Below are 16678 nucleotides of genomic sequence, written 5' to 3'. Positions count from 1 at the left end.
GTTGTATAACATTTTTGAGTTGCTGCTGTATTCTCCCCTTTTTTAAGGTATGCGCAATTTTTTCATTCTTACAAAAAATAATAATATCAAACATACAAATATTCATAACATACACATACACAAAGCCCCCCCCCTTTTGCATCAGAGACAATCAGAGTTCTCCTACCACAGTTATCGAAAATTCGCAATCATTTTCGCATTCGCGAAAAATCGCAATTTTTTTTTTTCAATTTGGCAACATAATAGGATCGCCTCAGCTTAGCTACTCGGCCCAGGGTCTCTAATCATACCAGCAATGCTTTTAGACGTCGATAGGATGTGATCTGTTTTAAAAATCAAATTGAAAAAATGCGAATATTCGGAATTGCGAATATTCACCGCGAAATTCGAAATATAGCGCGATTTCTCGAATATGCTATATTCGAGTCGAATATTCGCAATGCGAATATTCGTGAGCAACACTACTAAAGAACATTATTGTTTTATCAAGTTATGGATAAAGTTTTGTGTTAAAGCGGAGTTCCACCCAAATGTGGAACTTCCGCTTAATCCACTCCTTGCCCCCTTACATGCCACATTTGGCATGTCATTTTTTTGGGGGGGGAGTTCCTGTCCCACTTCCGCCGAGGGGCTGCAATCGCCTAATCGCCTTTTGGCAGCCCCTCCCTGTAGGCGATCGCCTGGGACACGTGACAGGTCCCAGGCGATCGCCTGTCCAATCAAATGGCGTGGCGCCGCTCGCGCATTGTGCAGTGGGTGCACGGCCGTGAAGCCGAAAGCTGTCACGGCCGGGTGCCCACAGTTGCAGTGGAGGCGCCGGCGGTGAAGGGGGGGACCGGAACGAAGCTCCCAGCGGCACGTCACTGGACCGGGGAACAGGTAAGTGTATGTTTATTAAAAGTCAGCAGCTACACTTTTTGTAGCTGCTGACTTTTAATAAACATAAAAAAAAAAGCCTCAAACACCCCTTTAAAGGAGAAGTAGGACCAAAGCTCTTTTGGCCCGTTTTTTTTTCTAGGGATCATAGGAGTGCACTTAGTTGTGCAATCCTGTGACCTGTATTCATTCAGCAGTGGGCTGAAGCATGGGGAGGGTAAGGAGAAAATGCCTTTCTATATGCTCCCCTACGCCTCGCTTCACTTACCAGGAGGGGGGTCCTCACCCTTGTGTAATCTCCAATCCAACACTGGTATACCCAACATATGCTGAGATTTTGCTGGGACCTTTAATGGCTAATGGGTGGACAGGACAACTAGGAAGCACATAGAAGGTAAGGCTCCTTCTTATCTTAAAGCAAACTTGTTACTTTGCACTGAATAAGCCAAGCATGGGTTTAATTTAAAACTTTTCCCTGTCCTATACATGTATGCTTTCTATGGATTGAATTTGCCTTTGAAAAGTCCCACACAGATTAGAAGAGGTTGTTATGCTGTTTGAAGTGACTGCGCCACAATACAGCAGTCATAAACCATGATAAGTCCATAACCATGTACAGTAATATATCTAAAGCTATTTTTATCTGCAGTCATAAATTGAGACTAGAGCTGCACGATTCTGTGCAAAATGAGAATGACATTTTTTTTTTTGCTTAGAATAAAGATCACGAGTCTCGTGGCGTAACGTCTTTAACATTATACAAAATAATTGGGCTTACTTTACAGTTTCGTTTTTTCATTAAAGTACATTTCTTTTTATAAATTGTGTTTGAAAGACCGCTGCGCAAAAACAGTGTGACATACAGTTTTGCAACAACCGCTATTTTATTCTCTAGGGTCTCTGCTAAAAAAAATACACTGTCTTTATTGGCGTATAACACTCACTTTTTTACCCTGAAAATGGAGGGTAAACTGTGTTTTATACGCAGGGGGCTGTGTAACGTTTTTTTCTTGAAACTTCCCTCTTAAAGTTAGGGGGCTTGTTATACTCCTGTGTGTGTTCTACGCCAATAAATATGGGGTATATACTGTTTGGGGTTTTAAGTAATTTTCCAGAAAAAAAATACTGATTTTAACCACTTGCTTACTGGGCACATATACCCCCCTCCTGCCCAGGTGAAATTTCAGCTTTCGGCACTGCGTCACTTTAACTAACAATTGTGCGACGTGGCTCCCAAACAAAATTGAAGTCCTTTTTTTCCCCACAAGTAGAGCTTTCTTTTGGTGGTATTTGATCGCCTGTGCGGTTTTTATTTTTTGCGCTATAAACAAAAAAGCGACAATTTTGAAAAAAATTACAATATTTTTTACTTGTTGCTATAATAAATATCCCAATTTAAAAAAAAAAAATGTTTTTCTCAGTTTAGGCCGATACGTATTCTTCTACATATTTATGGTAAAAAAAAAAAATCGCAATAAGCGACTGGTTTGCGCAAAAGTTATAGCGCCTACAAAATAGGGGACAGAATTCTTTTTTTTTTTTTTTTTTTTTTTTTTTTTTTTTTACTAGAAATGGCGGCGATCTGCGATTTTTATTGGGACTGCAACGTCATGATTTACTGCTAAGGGTTAATAGTGTGTTCCCTTTGTGTGTTTGACCTTTTCCATCCCCTGTCCAGTAGTTTAGACTAGTAGTATATCAGGCCTGCATAGGTAGGTTTTGTCTATTTCTCAGAGTTGGGCTTTAATTGCTATTGTCTTTCTTGACCGGCTATGCACATGTACGTTAATGAAGCATTTGCTATGTCAATGGAGAGTTGGCCAAACTTTCCTGGTAGCCATGTTGTCATGGTTTGCCATTATCAGTTGGCGATGGAATGCTCAAATATGTTCACCCTATGCCAGGGGTCTCCAAACTTTCTAAGCAAGGGGCCAGTTTATTGTCCTTCAGAGTTTACGAGGGCCAGACAGTGGTCAGTAGGAGTCGAAAAGGTCCTGAAATCAGTGGGAAAAATGAATGCCCTATTGCTTCAGTTTGAGTAATTGTGCCCCGTCATTGGGTCCCATTGTTGGTGTCATTGAGAAAAACTGTGCCCCGTTGTTGGTGTCATTGAGAAAAACTTTGCCCTGTTGTTGGTCTCATTGTTAGGAATTGTCCCCCATCCTTGGTGTCATTGTGAGGAATTGTGTCCCATCGTTGGTGTCATTGTGAGGAATTGTGTCCCACCGTTGGTGTCATTGTGAGGAATTGTGTCCCATCCTTGGTGTCATTGTGAGGAATTGTGTCCCATCCTTGGTGTCATTGTGAGGAATTGTGTCCCATCGTTGGTGTCATTGTGAGCAATTGTGTCCCACCGTTGGTGTCATTGTGAGGAATTGTGTCCCATCGTTGGTGTCGGTAAGAGAAACCATGTCCCATTGTTGGTATCAGTGGATGAAATAGTGCCCCAAGGGCCGGATAAAAGCAAGCAAAGGGCCGCAGTTTGGAGACCACTGCCCTATGCAACTAATGTAATTAATGTGCCATTTATTTTTCACTTTCGTTTCCAACAGTTTATACTAAACCGCTATTTTATGTAACGTAGAATTCTGATTTACGATTCAGTTTGCAGGAGTATGAGGGACTTCAGCACCTTCTTGCCCCAGGGCGAGGACAGTGCTTGAACCATGGACACCACTATCCTGCATAATTGCATACCTAGGCTCCACACCATTCAAAGTATGAAATGCTGGCATCTAAAGGAATGCAAGTTGGCTAGGTACAGGATTTAAATTTGAGCCCCTCAGCAGGTAGGCTGTGTTCCCAGGGTTGGTTTATATGCGAAACGTTATATTTGTCTGTTGCGTATCTTTTAGTATTTTCCCAGTCAGGCAATAAATATAATTAAAATGCAAATCAAAACCTGAATGGATGCACATTACCAGACATGCACAGTTCAGATTTTCTTTTTATAAAATGGGTAATGAATTATACATCTAGCAGTGTTTTGTACCTGGGAGAGAGGAGGAACCTTGTTTGAGGCAGATGTTTTAGAAAACAGGACATAAGTTATCAAGTACCTTGAATACAGAAAGAGCAGGCGGCTGAGAACTTAACAGAAGATGTAAACACGCCAGGGGCCTGCGGCGGAAAAGGCAGACATTTTATAGCTCTGCTGCCAAGGCAAGTGCATTCACTAAGGTGTCCCTGGATGCCTCAGAACGTACGTAGCAATATGTATATGTGTGTGTGTGTGTATATGTGTGTATATGTGTGTGTGTGTGTATATATATATATATATATATATATATATATATATATATATATATATATATATGTATATGTATATGTGTATGTGTATGTATGTGTATATACACAATATCTCACAAAAGTGAGTACACCCCTCACATTTTTGTAAATATTTTATTCTATCTTTTCATGTGAAAACACTGAAGAAATGACACTTTACATTGTAGCAAAGTAGTGAGTGTACAGCTTGTATAACAGTGTAAATTTACTTGTCCCCTCAAAAGTACAACCCTAAGTGAAAATGTCCAAATTGGGCCCAATTAGCCATTTTCCCTCCCTGGTGTCATGTGACTCATTAGTGTTACAAGGTCCCAGGTGTGAATGGGGAACAGGTGTGGTGAATTTGGTGTTATCGCTCTCACTCTCTCATACTGGTCACTGGAAGTTCAACATGGCACTTCATGGCAAAGAACTCTCTGAGGATCTGAAAAAAAAGAATTGTTGCTCTACATAAAGATGGCCTAGGCTATAAGAAGATTGCCAAGTCCCTGAAACTGAGCTGCAGCACAGTGGCCAAGACCTACAGCTTTTTAACAGGACAGGTTCTACTCAGAACAGGCCTCGCCATGGTCGACCAAAGAAGTTGAGTGCATGTGCTCAGCGTCGTATCCAGAGGTTGTGTTTGGGAAATAGACGTATGGGTGCTGCCAGCATTGCTGCAGAGGTTGAAGGGGTGGGGGGTCGGCCTGTCAGTGCTCAGACCATATGACGCACACTGCATCAAATTGGTCTGCATGGCTGCCATCCCAGAAGGAAGCCTCTTCTAAAGATGCACAACAAAGCCCGCAAACTGTTTGCTGAAGACAAGCAGACTAAGGACATGGATTACTGGAATCATGTCCTGTCCTGTGAGTTTATTTTGACGTATACAAAGGTTTTTAATGTGTCTGACTAAAGCCCCAGGGCACATTTGTAATCGCAGCCAAGAACTACACATGTCCCGAGATTTACATGATTTTGGGTCTGAAGCATCAACATAATATAACGGCCTGTATTTGGACTAAACAAATAAAAATGAGGAAGTTGTAAAGGCCAAATAGGAGCAATTTTCTCATAACATCATGGCACACCTATAAAGATATGTACTGGAAATGATCCTAGATATGTACAAACAGGGAAGATAACCTCTACATTCCTGTTGTGAACTATGTGGATCTTGCCATCATCATGACGTAAAGTGATTATAAAGGGAAAATGTATGTATGTGTGTGTATATGTATACGTATATATATATATATATATATATATATATATATATATATATATATATATATATATACACACACACATACATTTTCCCTTTACAATCACTTTATTTATATATATATATATATATATATATATATATATATATATATATATATATATATATATATATATATATATATATATATAACACCAAGGAAAATGGTGGTAAAGCATAAAAAGACAAACCATAAAGGAAAAAATACGTAAAACATATAGCAATATTCCTGATTGTAGGATTCCAAGAAGCACCGACACGTTTCGACCTTGATGTTTTTTTTGGATAACAAATCAAGAAGCTCTGTAGCAGGGGTGTCCAACCTGTGGCCCAGGGGCCCTCTGCTGAGGCCCACGGCCTCCTACTCTGAGATGGTGGATCCCAGCCCAGAGTATCAGTTTTGTGAATTAATCCAGTGGTAGAGGAAGCAAGCGGTTGCAGAGCAGAGCTGCTTAAGTCGATGCTACAGAACAGTGTTCTTCTCTCCACAGTACAGTGGAGGGAATGTTTTGTAATTCACATAGAGACCTGAGAACAATGCAAACTAATGAGACTTCTACATAGGTAGAGCGCTCAGGAATGTATCGGCTTGCAAGTTTTTTTTCCCTTAATAGCTTCCTTTGCCTTAGTGCAGTCCTCCTTCACTTACCTCATCCTTCCATTTTGCTTTTAAATGTCCTTATTTCTTCTGAGAAATCCTCACTTCCTGTTCTTCTGTCTGTAACTCCACACAGTAATGCAAGGCTTTCTTCCTGGTGTGGAGAAAGCCTCTTTAGGGGGGAGGTGGCGAGCAGGAGTGTCAGGACGCCCACTAACACACAGCTCCTTTCTCTATCTGCAAAGTAGAGAGCTTCCTGACCCTCCTGCTCGCCCCCTCCCCCCTCAAGAGGCTTTCTCCACACCAGGGAGAAAGCCTCGCATTACTGTGTGGAGTTACAGACCGAAGAACAGGAAGTGAGGATTTCTCAGAAGAAATAAGGACATTTAAAAGCAAAATGGAAGGATGAGGTAAGTGAAGGAGGACTGCACTAAGGTAAAGGAAGCTATTTAGGGGAAAAAAATGTTTTCCTTTACAACCCCTTTAAGCTCCAAGATGCACGCATTGTTTGCCAAGCCATGCTGCTTCCAGAATTTCACAATGTAATTGTAATTTGCGACCACAATAAATATTTCTTATAGAATGGACCTGACATTGTAGAATGTTATTATTCTGTCCATTACGAATCCTGCGCCCTTCTCTCATCACCTACCCTTTAAAACTCTGTGAAGCTGCTTTGCACATTCTTTCTAAAACAGTGGTTCTCAACCTGGGGGTCAAATGAGGATTTGCCAGGGGTCCCCAAAACCTGGGCTGTTCCACTCAGCCTCTTCACAGCTGCCCATTAACGGCATAGCTGGGAGGCAGAGACTAGAGGTCAGCTGGACTGGTGAGGAATGTGAAGTGGGAGGGGCTGGAGGAGACCCTATCTGCCGATTTCAGCATAGGTGTCACTGCTACGAGAAACCACAAAGTCAGAGACACAGTCGGTAACACTACCTGTGATTAGAGTTGCCTTTAAAAGTCCCCACTACAGTTCTCAGATCAGAAGATGACCTTGATCAAGAGCACCTAAGTTGGCTGATCCCAACTCCCCACCAGCATTGCCACTGATCCCATAATCCCCACCAGGGAGTAAGAGAAGGAATACAAATAGAGAATACAAGGGAGAGAAAGAATAAGAGAATGGGGATAACAAACAATAAATTAGGATAGAGAGAGATAAAAGTGAAAAAAAGGAGAACAAGGAGAAAAAGTGGTACATCCTAAAATGTATAAGGGGTTTTAATATTGTACGAGTAGAAGGGACTCAGGGAGCGCTAAATGTCCGTGGGTTACTTAATTACTTGTCTTGCCTTGGGTGCCAAAAACCCACGATAGGAAAATAATTCTACCGTTAGGGGTCCCCACAACTTGGGAAATTTTATCAAGGGGTCACGGCACTAGACAGGTTGAGAACCACTGTTCTAAAACCTGGTTCTCTCCGTGCTGGGCGCTCTATTCACCTGCATATTGACCTGTCTGCTCCTCACTTACAAATGAATGTATGTAAATGAATGTGCTTTAGCACAGATATTGTGGCTCACTCCTGTAGAGGCATGACTTACATGGCTGGGCTTACCAACTCTGACAACCCAAGTTCAAATCCCCATACATTTTACATTGCAGGGATTTACCTCAGACACGGTTTCTTACTCTAATGGAATGACTCTGAACTGTATTCTTTAGTTTTTAATCCTTTAACTTCTTTTTCAGGTTTTTGAAATGGGAACCCAAGTGTGGTTTATTATCCACTGGCAAAATGCCTCACTTTGTAAAGAAAATAGATCTTTCCCTTTCAGGGCAGCCTCACACTGCACCGCTGTGCTTCTGCTAAAAGCACAGCTAACCTGCGATTTTCGTGCAGGTTTTTTGCACTTTCCCATAGACTGTGAGAACCTATGGATTTGGCGCGGTTCCTAAAGCGCACCAAAGATGCAGCATACAGGGTTTTAGTGCGCTTTTTGAAACCGCACCAAAATCGCAGACCCTCATAGAAGTCTATGGGAAAGCGGAAGTAGCCCTCGGGTTAGCTGCGCTAAACGAAAAGTCCAGTAGGGCAGTGTGATGCTTCCTTTTGATCTTGTTTTTAAATCTCTGTGCTTTCTTAAAGCGGAGGTTCACCTTAAAAACAAGTGTATACCATTCAATCCAGCATACTGCCGACATGTACAGTATGCTGTTTTTTTTTGTTTTTTTTGGTTTACATACCGTAGTATAGGTATTTGGCTTCCGGGTAGTGAATCCCACGGGAGTGGGCGTTCCTATTCAGAGACTAAGTGATTGACGTATGACAAAAGCTTCCCCCTGGCGCAAAAGGTTTCCGAAAAAAGCCGGTGCGCAGGCGCCGTATAGCGCCAACTCGTAGTTTGGCTTTTTTCAGAAACTGGTGACGCGCATTATGCGCCGTGGGGGAAGCTTTTGTCATATGTCAATCACTTAGTCTCTGAATAGGAATGCCCACTCCCGCGGGATTCACTACCCGGAAGCCGAGGGGGAAAATACCTATACTACGGTATGTAAACCGAAAAAAACAACAAAAAAACAGCATACTGTACATGTCGGCAGTATGCTGGATTGAATGGTGTATATACTTGTTTTTAGGGGGAACCTCCGCTTTAAGTTTTGTACACACGATCGGATTTCCATCGGACAAATCTGTGGAATATTGTCCGAAGAGCGTTGGCTGTGAATTTGTTCTGCATACATATGTTTTCAGCCAACATACACAAAACTATGTGTTTTTTTGAGCTCTTTAGCGCCACCCTTTTGGCAACTTATGCTAATGTTGTGCTATGGTTAGCATTGATTTGGCGCATGCCTGTTTGTACTTTGGATTTTTTTCTGATGGATTTGTGTAAACACGATCGGATAATCCGACAAAACATATTTGTTGTCGGACAGTTTTAAAGCATGCTAAAAATCCGACAACAATTGTCCGATGCAGCATACAAGTGTATTTTCTGACAAAACTCTGCCATCACACATTTGTTGTCGGAAAATCCAATCGTGTGTACGAGGCTTAAGACTGACAATACATGAATAATTTTTTTTTTTTTTGATCAGCCAGCGAGTTGATTGAAAAAAAAAAAATATAACAAACTGATTCCCCCATCTACACAAGTGTGGTGTTTGGAGGAATCCTCCCCACTGTGCTATTGTATTTTGACAGCGGGGGGTCCTCTGCTGTCAAAATACACTGATCAGTGCAGCAGCCAAATGGCTACAGACACCGATCAAATTAAATTTAGTTTTGGCATTAGATTGACTTCTTTCAAACGGGAACAGCCATAGATGGATCAAAATGTGGCCAGTCCCTGCTGAACCAGATGAATTTCAATCCATTTATGGCCAACTTGCAGAGGATCTTTAGTCATTTAAAGTCAGCAGCTACAAATACTGTATTTGTTGACTTTTTAAAAAGGGACGCTTACCTGTCCAAGGATCCAGTATCGTCCTCACCCGGACCGGTTCGTAGCCTTGGTTCCCTGGTGCCAGCATGATTACTAAGAGAAGCCGGCAGTGACTCCTTGCGGCTTTGCAACCATCTGGTTTGCGCTTGCACTGTGACATGTCTCGGAGGCTTGTGAAGGGTGATGTAGTGGTTAAGAACTTCCGTTACAATCTCCTAGGTCAGGGATATGCAATTAGCGGACCTCCAGATGTTGCAAAACTACAATTCCCATCATGCCTCTGCCTCTGGGTGTCATGCTTGTGGCTGTCAGTCTTGCTATGCCTCATGGGACTTGTAGTTCTGCAACAGCTGGAGGTCCGCTAATTGCATATCCCTGCCCTAGGTGGTCGGAGTAGAAGTGGGAGTCGGTACCTGTTAAAGCCTCCTACCCCAGAAAAAATACTCGCAAGAGAGAGAAGGGGTGAAGTAGGTGTTAAAGTGGAACTTCCATTTTAGAGTGAAGTTCCGCTTTAAGTGTTACTGTCTAAGGCGGGCATTCTCAAATAGAGTTCCGTGGAACCCTAGGGTTCCTCCTGAGGATGCTAGGGGTTCCTTAAGCAGTGAATAAGGGTATATTGATCTCCCACCGGCACTCGCCACCAATGCAAGTAGGCAATTTTCCACTATCCACCAATGTAAGGGGTCACTTCTATAATGTATTTAGTGTCTTTTCATTTTTTAGTTTTTAGTAGGGGGTTGGTAACCAAATTCTATACCTTGGGTGACAAATTAGCTAGGTGTGCCACATTGCTTATTCATTAATTTAATGCTTACTTCAACTTATTAAACATGTGAAGAAAGAAATATATATGTGTATACATATATTACTGCGCTGATTCTATTAATTAATAATGTGAATATGATATACCAGTGAATTTATATATGTTCCCAAAAAAAAAAAATATATATATATATATATATATATATATATATATATATATATATATATATATATTCAGTCTAAGTATATATATATATATATATATATATATATATATATATATATATATATATATATATATATATACCCCAAAAAATGTGAGTCGACTCCGTCAACCAATATGCATTCCCAATATAAATAAATAAATAAATATGCAATATATATATTTTTTGGGAGCATATATAAATTCACTGGTATATCATATTCACATTATTAATAGAATCAGTGCAGTAATATTTGCATACACATATATATTTATTTCTTCACAATTGTACATTTTTTTCTTAGAAGTGTTTCACTAATACTGCAGCAGATCATTTGCAAATATTGACAAAAATAATATTGATGAGCGCCGGTGACACAACACAAATATAACTTATTAAACATACTTGTGTACCCTGAGCTGTAGGTATAATCATATTTAGCAGGGTTCCCAAAGACATGTTAATTATTTCAAGTGTTCCTCAGGGGTATAAAGGTTGACAAAGGTTGGTCTATGATATGAATGGTACCCTGGACCTTACAAGTTTCTCTGCAGAACAGCTGTGTAACTGCAAGGCCGAAGGTATCGGACCAAATGCTATCCTTTGCGTGTTGTAATTGTAATTTTTTAAGTCCAAGGACCCAAATAAAAATAATAGGGTTGTCCCTATACCGAACATTTGAGCGAGTACTTGTACTCGCACAAATGCTCCTGATGCTAGATCCGATAACCGGAAGTCGGCGGACGGAGAGGGAGCAGAGCGGAGATCGGTCTGGCGGCAGTGTATCAAAGTGAAGTGGAAAAGCTGGCCAGGGCAGGGGTGCAGGGCACCGTCGCATATTCTGGTGACCGGAGCCATCACATTCAGTACAGGAAGCAACGTTCTGTGTCATAGTCAGAAGGGTAAACATCATAACGGCCATCTTGGTACACCCTGCACTCGGCTGCAGTAAGCCAGCAGCGGACATCTTGTTACACCCAGCCCATATAGTTCGGGCTGGGTGTAACAAGATGTCAGCTGCTGGCTTACTGCAGCCAAGTGCAAGGTGTACCAATATGGGCGTCACAGCACATACTAGAAGTTAAATGACATGAATGATGAGAGGAAAGGAAGGATTTTGCAATGCTATATGCCAAATAGCATTGCAAAATCCTTCCTCTCCTCTCCCCATTCATGTCATTTATTATGCAAGTGCCCATAAATGCCCATAAGGGACATCAGTTCCATCTATCAGTGCCCATAAGTGCCACCTATCAGTTCCATCCATCAGTCAATGCCCCCTGTCAGTGCCATCCATCCGTCAGTGCCCCCTGTCAGTGCCCATTATTCAAATTGTCACATGACATTAAAAAAAAGTATCGGTATCGGCGAGTACTTGGGAAAAAAAGTATCGGTACTTGTACTCGGTCTTAAAAAAGTGATGTCGGGACAACCCTAAAAAAAAAAATTTGTTTCCATTCTGGGATCCAAAAACAAACCAGGCTTTTGGAGTTTACTTCACAGTCAGGTGCTGACCAATCACAACCACGTATGCAATCAAATTTGGAGTTTCTACTACAATTGCTAAAACAGCACACCAAAAATATGTATATACAGTGTGTATATATATATTATACTTGGCCCAACCACCTACTGCCCAAGTCACTTTCCTGACGAGAGAAAGGGTAGAGGTGTGGAAGGCTTGGAATTTACATGAAATGTAGGTGGACTGGTAAGGTGTTCAGAAGACCCCTTCACTAACTCGCCTCTAGCTTAACTATTCATAGAGAATAATCTACCCTGTAAAACAAATTGCAGGACCAGGTAGCAATATAGCAAATCAAACTTATTTTGCTTGCTGTTATCCCTTATACAGGGGGAGTCTTTCTATAACCTTCCATTAGCAAATCTTAAATGGTTTTGAGTAAAATCTTAACATTGCCTTTTGCCTCCAGCGTAACGTAACGGGAGCAGTTGGGTAATGAATGCCATTGGCAGCATTTCTGTGCCCAGCTTCGCAGTGTCGAATCTGACAGAAAGATGGGGTCATGCTTCAGCTCTACATCCATCAAAGCCTTATATATTTTCAAACGTAAAGGTTCTTTGACTTAATCTCCATCATCGTTGTCTTGTTATGTGCGCTCTTTTATGGCATTTTCTGAAAAGCGGTGATCTTCGTAATGGATAACGTATGCGAGGCTTTGATAATCTGGCTAAGTGGGAGCTGACCTCTATCACATTTCTATGTGAAAGGTAATTAGCTGATTGATGTTTGGCCTCGGTCGCTAGCGATCATCTCTCCGGGAAGGCAATGAAATTTTGTCGAATGAGAGAATGACATTTTTATTTCCTGGAACTAAAGCTGCTAAAAAAAGAAAAGACAATGAAGCTCGCTCTTTTTCTCGTGTCTTTGTGGCGGCTGTAACATTTCTCTAGACTCTAAATTGCTTTTTGTGTAGGTTTTGCTGAAGAATTATAGGTAGAAGTGGAATCGTGGCCTATACTTCTATTGTCAGAAATTTATAGTTCAAAGCTCAAGCCATGCTTCTGCGTCGGTCAACAGCGGCAAAGATGAAGCACTGAGTGCATGACTGAAGGTGCGCAGTGTCTACACATGGACCGATTTATTAGCCAAGAAGAGTCATTTGAGACTTTGTGTTGATACTGCACTGTATTTTGGTAGCTCCAACTTTGTAGAATAGGCACTATTGCCCCAGTAGGCTAAAGATCAGTATATTCACTCGCATCTTGGAGGGCGTGACCGGATGTAGGAGAGGGTGGATGTGTGAGTGAGCGTGTGAGCCTCTCCGCTCTCTCTCTCCCGTTTCTCTGCCTGTAATGCTGCTTGAAAATACCCTGAAATATCCCTCCATGGATCCAGGGTTTGAGTGATATCTCCCCCCACCCTCCACGGAGCCATTAAAGCTACTTAGAGCCCTACCTTTGGAGCCCTGTGTTCTGCCATGGGCTGCGTGTTGACGCCAAGTGCTGGAAGGCTTTCCCTATTACACCTTGCGGAGGCTGCATCCCTTCTCCTCTCACCCGGGTTGCGGGAGCGAGCTGGTCGGATCCCGATTACCTGTCTCGAGGGGGGGCCGGACTATTGGCGGGGAGCTGGGTAGCAAACCCCACTGTAAACGGAGCCGTCGGAAGTCTCGCGGGATCTCGGGAGTCAACGGGATCTCGTTCTACTGCATGCCATCGAGTGGCAGTGATCAGGGGAGAGAGTGTGATAGCAGCAGGTCAGTGGAGGAGATGCTGTCTCTCACAGATCTTTGACAGCTCACTGGTTCACTGATTTACAGGCTACTGGTCCTGTAGCTTGGGGTCTTCTACTACTTATAATAAATAAATAATAAATATAGCATGCTGCTGGCTGTACCCCCCTTGTGTTAAAAGCTGTGTTCTAGGGGAGGGCTGAACACAGCCTACGGCCCCCCCTGATTTTTAGTGGCGCCCATTTAAGGCTTTACGCTATTTACGCTGTTTACGCTGTTTACGGCCATATTAAATCACGGCGGTATTGCATATATTTTCTTTTGAGAATTTTTTTTTTTTTCTCTCTTTTTTTTTGGAGACCTGCGGACTACTGCTACTTGCTGATTTCTTCCACATAAGGTGGCTTATTACGCCCTATGCTTCCAAAACTATAGGAGGGCATGTCATCTACAAGATCAGCCAAAAACACCCAGGCATCCGCTGCAAAGTTGGAGCGAAGTACGCATCTCTCCTCTAATTCACCAGCCAAGGGTCAACTTCCTACAGCTACAAGCCAACTTAAGCCGCAGATGGGGCCGCCACTCGACAGGAGGAGCCAGGGTCAACCCGCTGTAAAACCAACTAACACCTCTAATACCACTAATGCATCAAGTACATCAAGCATCAGAAACGTGAGTACCAAAGGGGTGGGGGGAGAGACACCAGGGACTGTAAATATACCGGTAATTGTTGCATCACCTGGTGAGCATGACCCCCCCACAGCTGGTATGACACCACAAGGGGAACCCACACTGAGAGAGGTACTTTGCGCGGTTAACTCATGCAAGGACTTTATGGTCAATTTTGACGTACAGTTAATGAGCTTAAAGGAAGAACTGTTAGCCATGAGCCAGGAGCTACAAAGGACTGTTACGAGAACAAATGCTCTGGAAGAGAGACTAAGTGTAGTCGAAGATACGTTGTTTCCACTGCAGGGGGAACTTAAAGGGCTACAGGAGCTAACAGACCTTCAAGCGACCAAGTTAGACGCATTGGAAAACCGACTTCGGAGAAATAACGTGAGAGTGGTAGGCCTCCCAGAACAATGTGAAGGCACAAATTCCATTGCGTTTATGGAGAAGTGGTGTAGTGAAATTTTTGGCTCTGATGGTTTCTCTCCCTTTTTCTCCATAGAAAGGGCCCACAGGGTTCCCTTTAAAGTACTTCAGCAGGGGAAGTACCCAAGGCCAATGCTACTAAAGCTACTTAACTACACAGATAAGATGACCATGCTGCAAAAAGCTAGAGAGATGGGCGACATCATATATAATGGTGCAAGAATTTCAATATACCCGACTTCTCACCAGATTTACAGAAACGGAGAGCTGAGTTTATACCAATTAAAAGGTCCCTTCAGAAATATAGAATCACATATGCTCTTTTATACCCGGCTCGTCTTAGAGTGGTAGCTCTGGGCAGGACTATCTTTTTCAATGACCCATTGGAAGTTTCTAACTGGCTGGAGACAAATAAAGCAGCTTTATAGTCCCCCACTGTTAGGAGGGGGCTAGGTCTAATGGTAAACATGGAAAGATGAAGACAAGCAAGGCCCACCTAATCAAAGAGAGGAAAAGAAGGGGAGGGGGTAAGAGGAAGAAGGGGAGGGGTTGTTATATTTTTTTTTTTTTTTTTTCCCCGATCATCATCCCTGATGTCACTGACTACTTGGATAAACCCAACCCCTAAAGTTCCAAATAAGGTTTTTCTTGGGGGGAAGGAAGGGGAAGAAAATGGAAGGAAACGAAGGACACACGTTAAGGGAGGCCAGCCCAGTAGAAGGCCCAGACCATGGATGGTTTAACAAAACATGAGAGGGCTGGACGACCTATGCCCTTAGAAAACTCTACTGCTCCCCCCCATCAAAGGGAAAAAAGAAAAAAGAAAGAAAAGTGAACAGAAAATAAATATAAGAAAAAGAGAAAAGATTTTTTTTTTTTTTTTTTTTTGGCTCTGCTCTGAGCACTTTGCACCTTTTAGTGACACTTGGTATCACTCATGTTAAAGTCCATCTAATATATAAATATTTTTTTTTTTTTTGGACTTTACACTTTGCACTTTTTGCACTTTACACTTTGCACCTTTTAGTGACACTTGGTGTCATTCATGTTAAAGCTTTTTTTTGTATATATCTTCACATGCTTATTAACTTGACAAGGTGTGTAGAGATTTATGAAGCAACGGCAATATTATCACTAAAAAACTAAGCAATAAAGGGGCGTGGTAACTATTTTTGGTAGTAAGCATATAAAGTATATTTGACCTTACCCCTGCTTCACTTTACCTCTACCTTTATGCAGAACGGGGGAATGAAGCATTCCTCCCCCCCCCCCCCCCCCCTTTTTTTTTTTTTTTTTTTTTTTTTTTTTTTTTATTCACAAATCTCGACACGTTGTATTAAGATTTGTTTTCCAAGGTACTGTAATTATACTTGTGATAAAAAGATTTATACTCCCCTCGGGGTCGTACCAGGGGCTCTAGTACAAGCGGGAGGTACCACACGGTTAAGGGGGGGGATTTGGTTATCACTTTTTCTTTTTTAGATTTCATGGTCGGTTTATGACGGGTTTTGTCTTTTTGGGGGGGAGAGAGAGAGAGGGAGGGACACGCATTTGCGTGGCTGCGGGATGTGTGAGAGAGAGTTTAGTGAGGTCATTGGACAAGCCCTTAAGGGGTGCCCAGCAGGGCGGGGTAGGAAGGGGGTGGGTGGGGGGGGAAGGGTATGGGGGGGTGTTAAGGGGGTGGTGCCCAGTAGGGCGGGGTAGGAAGGGTGTGGGTGGGAGGGGAGGGAGGGTATGGGAGGTGTTAAAGGGAGGGGTTAGGGAGCGTATATTACTCAAATCAAGAGCAGTGATGGCGGAAACGGGGGAGGCGAGTGAGGGGAGGCTAGGGGGTTTTCGGACCCAGTTAGTAAAAGGAGTGCTGGCCAAATACCTGTACTGCTGGACTAGAGTGGTGTATCCTACTATTATGTCAGTCTGTCTAGATGCAGGATAGATTATTGGCCATCACTTCCTGGAACGTTCGAGGTATGGGAGACCCAATTAAGCGAACATCAGTCATGTCACTCCTGGAAGAGGGT

At 42.5% G+C, this 16678-nt stretch overlaps 1 protein-coding gene across 10 annotated transcripts in view; it reads left to right on the top strand.

The window, feature by feature from the left end:
• The window catches only part of MAGI1 (membrane associated guanylate kinase, WW and PDZ domain containing 1), a 693886-nt gene that overhangs the window by 111405 nt on the left and 565803 nt on the right, over positions 1–16678 (top strand). The window lies entirely within an intron of this gene.

Source organism: Rana temporaria, chromosome 7, assembly GCF_905171775.1.
Source record: "Rana temporaria chromosome 7, aRanTem1.1, whole genome shotgun sequence".
Lineage (NCBI taxonomy): Eukaryota > Metazoa > Chordata > Amphibia > Anura > Ranidae > Rana > Rana temporaria.
Note: the sequence above shows the minus strand (reverse complement) of the source record. Positions and strands in the feature narration are given on the sequence as shown.